Consider the following 8,802-nt stretch of genomic DNA (forward strand, 5'->3'; position numbering starts at 1 on the left):
ACGCTTGCCTCTCCGTAGACATTATCTGGCACACAGCTCTAGGGCGTGGACCTCCGCCTGGAAAATGGAAGTAGTTTTTCTTGTTCCAATTGCTTTTTTGAAATGTGATCCGACAATGCCAGCCCCGGCACTACCGCCTTAAATTTCGGACCCATAACTAAACCACGCCTGTGCGCCCTGACCACTTTGAATTTCTTAGAGAATTCTATTTTCTTTCTATCTTGTCGTGGACTGTCAGGCATGGAGCGTTCAGGATTGAACCCAGAATTCGTACATGACATGTAAGTTTGCCTTCATTGCCTTCTTTGAGATGGAATAGATTAGGAAGCCTTAGAGCTGCACTGACTGCCGACCCTTTGGCTACAAGATAGAATGGAATGAGTCCGGTGACCATTCCTAAAGCCGGTGTGGGGCAGGTTCGCATTGGTTACGCTCAAACAGACTGCTCTGTATACCTTGTTAAGTGTTATCTGAGTCTTAGTTTGGTCTACTTTTGGCCACCACACCAGAGAGGCAGAGGTGATCATTCACTCAATTATTGTCTTGTAAGACCACGCCATCATCTGTGGCCGCAGATCCCATGCTTTTTATTTGCCTAACTCTACTTTATATAAATGACCTTTTTTGCTCGGTATTTTGCTAAGTTTTCATGTTTGTATTTTCTATGTACGAATAAGTTGAAGTTTGTTCATGTTTTTTTGTAGTTTTGAAAAATTCGCTTGAAGAACGAAAATAAATGTGACTCATAAAATGCATTGCATTTTAGTATATATTTTTTTATTTAAAAACATATCACTTGGGTGAACGAGTTCGTTATTGAGCCACTGTATATGCAGTAGACCTGAAAGCCCTAGGAGAACTATTAGAACTTCGAACGCTTATAAGTTCCGAGAGAAATAAAGAAATATAAAATTTGCTATAAAGATTCAAGTTATTTAGAACTAATCAATACTTTGAAATATTTCCTTTCGCCTCTTTGATGGCCTGCACGCGTCTGGACACACATTCTTTGATACTTTCTTTCATTGTGGGGTTCGGATGCCAAACATGACTGAGCTTTTCGATAAGTCGTACCTCTTTCGTTATTTCCGCTTTGCTGAATAAATGCTTCCATGTTTATGTCCCACATTTCACTAAACAAATTTCCATTTGAAGTCTGCCAATTTCTGATTTATAAATCATTTAGGGATTACATTTTGCACAACGAAAGTGTGGGTAAGAATACTCACAACAACAAAAAAAAATCAAATTTATACACAATAATAACAGTTTAAAAGATAAGAAAGAAATAAAGGAGGAAAGAAAGAAAATATGAGAGGATAGTTACATCCATTACGCAGCACTTAAGCCGCCACAGTCAATTGCTCAAGGCTGAATGTTAAGGGATTGTGAAGTGGATTTTATGCGAAAGCAGCGAAGCACAATTTCGAGATGCCTGCAGAGCCTCAATTGTATTCGCACGTTGAGAAATTTTAAGCGCCGACATGCTTGTTGAGATTATGCTGAGAGTACGACGGGTAATACTGCTGGATAATGCATTGCTTGGCTTCTTATCTCCCTTCATCGGCGCTACACCTGTGCGTTCGCAGAGACAAGAACGCTTGTAGTTGGGAGATTTGCATACGGCATGTGGCATGTGGCATTCGGCACGTGCTGCGATGTTTCTACGCTTTGATATGACTCGAGGGGATGATGGTGAATGCGGAAATGCCGGAGAGATTGTGAAAAGTTGTGAAAAGAAAAAAAAAAAACGTGGGTGAAGTGAAAGTTCAAAGTTGAAGAAGAGAATGCTATTTGGAAAAATATGAAAAATAAAAAAGCAAAAATAAAAAGTATCGCAATTATCGTTGATATTTGCCTTATTTTATTGTTGTTTATACATTTTTCCAAGGTTTTTAATTTAAATTATTTTTTTTTTTCGTTTTTAATTTTTCCTTTTATCGTTGCTGTTTAAATTTTCCACCTTTGCTTGCTTGTGCCGCCTGCATTTGCATTTTTCTGTATGCGTGTGTTTTTTGTATTATATATCACTTCGGCACTTCCTTGACTTGTTGGCATCCGCTTCAGTGCCACTGTGTGTCGTAGCTGCGTGCCATAAGAAATCACATCGCGCATTTGCATATTGATAACAGAATGCCATTGAAAGGCTTAAACATCAATGCTTTTCTTTTTATTTACTCTACTCTTTCACTTTGTATGCTCTGTTTTTTCCTGTGCTGCACTCTTTTATTTCATAGGAATTTCTCTCCTTGCATTAATTTGTTCCCTGTTGAGTACGAAAAAGCACTGACGCGCGCTGCTTGCCTTCTTGTAAAATTATATTCATAAAATGTTTACAAAGTGATTTCAATGCAATTATGCAAATCTGTGTGAGTGATAATGGCAAGCACATACTTACAAAATATGTGTGTGAGGATATCAATGGAAGTAGGTGAATGCGTACTCTTCGAGAGATGCATGGGGAATTTTCGTTTATAACGGATGGTGCCAGAAAATGAGACCCCTTCAACTTACAAGCTTACGTATCATATCAGTAGGCGCTATTTTTTGTCGTTCCTATGGATATTTAAAATTACTTCGTATTTTCAGCTGCATCAGCTGTAGCCAGAAGAAATAATAATTATTATAATTTTTATGCAATCGTGTAGTTCTATAACAAAAAAAATTAAAAGCTTGGCAAACTATTCGTCTTTAATCGTTTTAAAAGCGAGGAAATTCGCATATCTCTCTTATATAGTGTGTGAAAGAAAGTGTAGCAGTGGCAAACTTCATTGATTATGACTAAATGAAGGCCCCATTTCACGTCTTAAGAACCTCGCCTTTGAAATGGTGTTTCTTGAAAAGCGTGTAAAACCGAAACCAAAAAAGAATTTTTATTTTTGTTTCTAGTATTTTATTTCTCAATTCATTGTTAAAAAATAAAAAAAATTTTCTTCACCATACGAGGTTCATTCAGAAAATTTTCAGCCTTCAAAAAATGTTCCTTCAACAAAGTATGTCGCTGGCGACATGGATTCCGGTGTCACAGGTGTCTGAAAACAAGAAGATAACAAGGTTCTTGTTCAGTTTGAATGTCGTTGTCATGTGAACTATGATCTTAAAAAAAAATTTGCAAAATCGCCAGTGTTCAAAGTTGAAACCCCGTTTTTTGACCCTTTTTTTGGACTTTAAAGGTCCGAAAAAAATACTCAACATTTTTTTCCAAACGCTCGTAGTTCACACAATAAGGATATCAATTTTACGTGACTTAAATTCTTTTTTATCACAATCAATTCTGTGTCCATTGTCGACGTGAAGACTATTTTTTGAGAGCTGACAGCTTTTTCAATGAACTTCGCATGGTAAAAAAAAATTTTATTTTTTAATAATGGATCGAAAAATAAAGTACCAAAAAATGCCTGAAATTCTGTTTTTATTTTTTTAACCGTGGATCAGGAAATAAAGTACTGAAAACAAAAATAAAAAATCTCTTTTCGTTTCTGAAAACTTGAAGTAAATTCCCGAAAAAAAAGTTAGGTCACCAGGATACACGCATGAAGCAATACTTAAAGGAGATCTAAGACGTCCAATTTTCACCCTGCGCTAGCCATCTTGAGGTACTTAAAGGATTATATACAGTTAGAAGGCAAAAAAAAGAGAGACATTTCCAGAATTTTTTCTGTGAAAACTTTTAAAGGTACTGATCTAAATTTTTTTTGCACATTATGTTATCTTTTAACTGTATTTTAAGACTTAGTTGTAGTAAAAATATTTATTTGGAAAGAAGTTACAGCTGATCTCCGGGAGCTCCTCTCAAAACGACGTTTTGCGGTGACCACTATAGCTCTGAACTGGATCCTCTGAAATTAAAAACCAAACAGATTTCCTTAGAGTAATGTTCAATCTAGTAATTAGTCGAAGGAATAAGCAAAATACATATTTTTTTTTTTTTTGCAAGATGGCAGTTTCTAAAAAAGAAAATCGATTTTTGACCAAAATTTCGGGCTTAAATTGTTTATAAAAAAAAATACTTATCGGTGAGAAAAAATCTTCGATTAATTACTAAAAACTATATCTAAGATATATCGTGTTCAAATTTGAGGCTAATCGGTTCAGCCCTTTGTGGAATAATGTTGTTCACCGACTTTGAAAACACCATTTTGAGAAAAACGCGCTGCCGCTCCAGCCATGTACTTTCAAGCACTCTGAAACGCCTTTTCAAATTTGCATGTAACTTCGAAAATATTTACCGGAACGATATTAAATTCTCTGTATGTATTCTTAAATATATGTAAGTTAAAAAAAAAAATAAAAATAAAATTTTTTTTGAAAATTCAAACCGTATATAACCCCTTAATAGATTCGTGATTTCCTTTCGGAGAACTACTATTTATTTCAGATTTAACCCTTCTACTATGTTTGGGTCAATTTGCCCCAATTTTCAGTAAAACTCATCGAAATTCGCCTGTTAGTCTAGTCGTATTGTATTGATTCTTCTTCTATTTGTTAACTGCAGTAAAAGGAATAGATAAATATGAAAATTAATATAACATCTGTTTTTTATGTTGCTGGAGGATGCCAAATGTAATTTCATTACACTTATTACATTGTTGGGTCAATTGGACCCACCTGGTATTTTGAAACATTTTGCCGTTTATTGTTACATCACTCGATCAAAAACGCAGACAAAGAAAGCTAGTTATCGGAGATCGAGTATATTTTGCACAGCTCTATGTTTATATGTATATTCTCGATAAATTTATAGCCTTTTCGAAAAAGGGGAACTCCCGTTTTATGCACCTGTGCAAAGAGTAAGTGTCGATTGTTTGCTTAGTTAGTAATTTATTATCGCGCAGTAAGGAGCTTATCAAAGTTTTTATAAATAAAGTGATTGCTAAATATATATTTCTACAATGTCATAAAGGAAGAGAGTAAGTCAAGTTATTTAATTTACTATGTTTATGTTGCTGTTACACATTTTTATAATTTTATTTTTGAAAAGAAACTAAGTATTGAAGAAATACACCAAATTATTAATTCTGATGCTGAGGATATTTTCGACGAAAGTAATAGCGATGAAGACTTTGTACCTATCGCAGAAAATGAAACGGACGATTCAAATACTTCATCCAGTGAAAGTGAAGTAGATGTCGTTTTTGAAGGTAGCAATGCGACAGAAGAAGTCACATTTTATCGAAAGATAAGAGCATAATATGGCATGATCCGCCACTTCCAATTTCAAGAGGCAAAATTCCTCGAAATCAAATTTTATGTCAAAGTCCTGGCACATCAAAGCGTGTTATTTCTATGGTCACAGATATAAAATCCTCTTTTGATATTTTCATGCCCTCAAGTATAGAAAACATAGTGGTAGAAATGAGCAACATCAAAGGATTGCAGTTTTTTGGAGACAATTGGAAAATTATAGACCTTATAGAATTGGAAGTATACATACATAGGATTGCAAATCTTAGCAGGAGTATACAAATCGCACAATGAAAGTCTAATTCATTTGTGGGATGAAAATAATGGCAGACCAATTTTTCGGGCCACAATGAGCTTGGAAAGATTTATGAACATATTACGATGCCTTCGTTTTGACTCCGCTGCAGACAGGGATGAGAGAAGACAGCGTGATAAATTAGCACCAATAAGAAACATTTGGGATCAATGGAATCGGCAGCTCAGGTCATATTATCACTTACATGAAAATGTAACAATAGATGAGAAGTTAGTACCTTTTCGTGGTCGTTGCATCTTCAGGCAATACATTCCATCGAAGCCCGCAAAATACGGCTTAAAAATATGGGCTCTATGTGATGCCTGGAACATGGAAGTTTATTTAGGACGGGCAAGAAATACGCAACCGGAAAGGAACCAAGGTAATGCATTTATAAATTGGCTTTTTGTATGTCTCAAACCTATGTATAGTATAAATAAACCGTATCTATACAAATATTTTTAGGTGAACGTATTGTTCTATCCCTATCAGAACCCCTTCTCAGAGATCACACTATCACTTTCGATAACTTTTTTACGACGTACAATCTCGCGTGTTCAGCTACTTCGCAGGAACATTACTTTAGTCGGTACAGTGAGGAAAAATAAGCTTTTTTTGCCACGAGAAATCGTCGACATGAAGGAAAAGAACGATTTAGAAAGCCAATTTTTATTTACGGATAATGTAACTATTGTATCGTACGTCCCAAAAAAATATAAATTTGTTGTAGCATTGAGCTCCCTTCACCATTCTCCACTTGTTGATGAGGGTGACAGAAAAAAACCTGAAATAATACTTCACTATAATGAAAGCTGGTGTGGATGCGCTTGATCAGCTGCTTGCTAACTATACATGTAAACATCAGACCAAACGTTGGCCAGTTGCCCTCTTTTCGAATATGTTAGATATTTCGGCATATAACGCATACGTAATATGGACAGAGATAAATCCCTCATGGAACTCCAACAAGCTTTATAAGCGAAGACTTTTTCTTGAAGAGCTGGGAAACCAAATGATCGAACCAAATATTGTCCGCAGAGAAAGACTGCCGCAAGGAATCGCTGCTAAGAATATAGTAAAAAATATTCAAGAAAATTCCAAATCTGCAGAAGAAGGGTCTACTTCTAATATTTCTGCCAGAAATGAATCCACCAAAAAACGACAGCGATGTTTCTTCTGTCATCATACAAAAAATTCGAACAAATATTCAGCTGTTTGCAGAACGTGCCAAAAATTTGTTTGCAAGGAACATAGTAGCTTAGTTTGTGAAAATTGCCGTTAAAACATACTATCTCAACTATTTTCTACAATTAACATGCACTTAACTTGATTAAAATAAAATAGTGTTATTAGTGGAGTTTTTATAAGTGGGTCAAATTGATCCAAAATACTATCTATATGTGTAATTTTTTCCTAACATAGCAGAAGGGTTAAATATTTCACATTTTTGTCTTAGAATAATGGTTTATTTATTTTCTAAAGAAAAAGGACTCAAAGATGAAAAAATTAAAACTTTTGGAAAAAATAACTAGCAGACAATACAATTTTTGTTTCGCCACAAAACGTGAGCAAAAGAGTCCGCTAAATTTGTTCATCCCCCAAAACATAAAATGAAAAGACAATATTGGGTAAAATCATTCGGCATTTCATTAAAATCAAAAATTTGCGTGTAACACTTTTCGGCAAACTCTGGAGCATCTTCTATGCTAATGTCTGGCTCTCTCGAAAACTAGACTACGCTACCTGTGAGCTCTCAGCTTTGAAAAACTAGAATCTGTCCCTGTAATGGAGTTTAAGCCACTCTCAAAACTCGCGAATAGTACGCACATCTTGAGTGATGCATATTTTCGATAAAATAGGACTCTGATCTGGTATCGCTATGGAGCAAAATGGTCACCGCCAGCCAGTATAACCTATCCTAACCTAACGTTTCGACAATGGATTTCGAGATCAGACCAAATTGAAAGCGGGCAAAGCTATCTAGTGTTGCTCCATCGATGCCTACCGAAATTTTGCATTGCTGGAATGAGCGCAAGACGGCCCATCCTTTGTTTGACGCTAAACCTAAACAGATTAAATTGTTTATATATAAAAGTGTAGTTTTATTCAAATGAATTTTAGAATTTACGAATTAGATCCCGTACTGATTGTTGTGTGTTTCACTTGCAAAAAGAATTAGCTCATTGCAATGAACGACTCGTGAAACTGGATAAATTCAAGTCTCACGTCAGTCACATACTTTCTGGGAGGCAGAGTAGATATTGGGCTGGCGAATAAGTTCGTAGCGTTATTACGGAATACTTTTATTTAAAAAAGAAACAATAATTATATCAAACAGTTAATCAGTTATATATTCACCGTTGCTGTTTACAACCGCGTCCCACTCCCCGACGAATTTGTTGATGCCGTTCCGCCAAAAAACGTCTGGTCTGATAGCAAAGAAGTTTTTGGGACAGTTAGTAAGAACCTAGAAGGTAACGCCCTTCATATGCTTCTACAGAGAGCGGAAAAGGTTGTAATCGGTTGGTGCACGATCTCGGGAATGCGGATAATACGGTGGATGCTGAAGACCCTCCCATTCGACCGACTGGAGTGCGACTTTGACGACTTGTCGATCAAGTCTTTTCAGTCGAGTAGTCGAAGATCCTCATTTACGCGGTATAGCTGAGCTACGTAGGGCTCCTTGTTGACCGTGGCATTCTTTTGAGCATTTCCAGCGCATTACGCTATCTCAGTTCCACAAACCATATACCAGGATCTTCTTTGGATAAAGATGGATGAGCAGGATGCTGATAAGATTTGAAGTCGACCTTCTTTGTTTCTTTCGTCGAGCTCCTGCGGTACCCAGGCTGCCAATTTTTCGGTAGCTCCCATTGAATGAAAATTATTGAAAAACGTTTTATGATCGCAGGTCATTTCTTCAGCCAATTCACGACTGGGTTGACGATCGTTCTTCTTCGAAAGTGATTTGAGACGTTGTTCATCGAATTCAGAAGACCTTAAGTCCGAAAACTAATGGAGGTTGAATTAGTTTTAAAGGTTTTTTTCGAAGATTTGGGGCTTTATTGTGCAAAAACGGTACAAAATATTTTATTCGAAGTATTGGCCATCGCTAGCTACAACTTTCGCCCATCTTTCGGGCAATTTCCGGATGCCGTTTCTCCAAAATTCTGGCCGCTGCTTGGCTATCCATGACTCAACCCATATTTTGGTAGCCTCGTACGAGGACAACCGCTGGTCCGCCAAATCGAGACTCATATGCCGGAACAAATGATAATCGGAGGGAGCTATGTCTGGACTATACGGCGGGTGGGGTAACACTT

This window comes from Anastrepha ludens, chromosome 4 (genome assembly GCF_028408465.1).
Source record: "Anastrepha ludens isolate Willacy chromosome 4, idAnaLude1.1, whole genome shotgun sequence".
Lineage (NCBI taxonomy): Eukaryota > Metazoa > Arthropoda > Insecta > Diptera > Tephritidae > Anastrepha > Anastrepha ludens.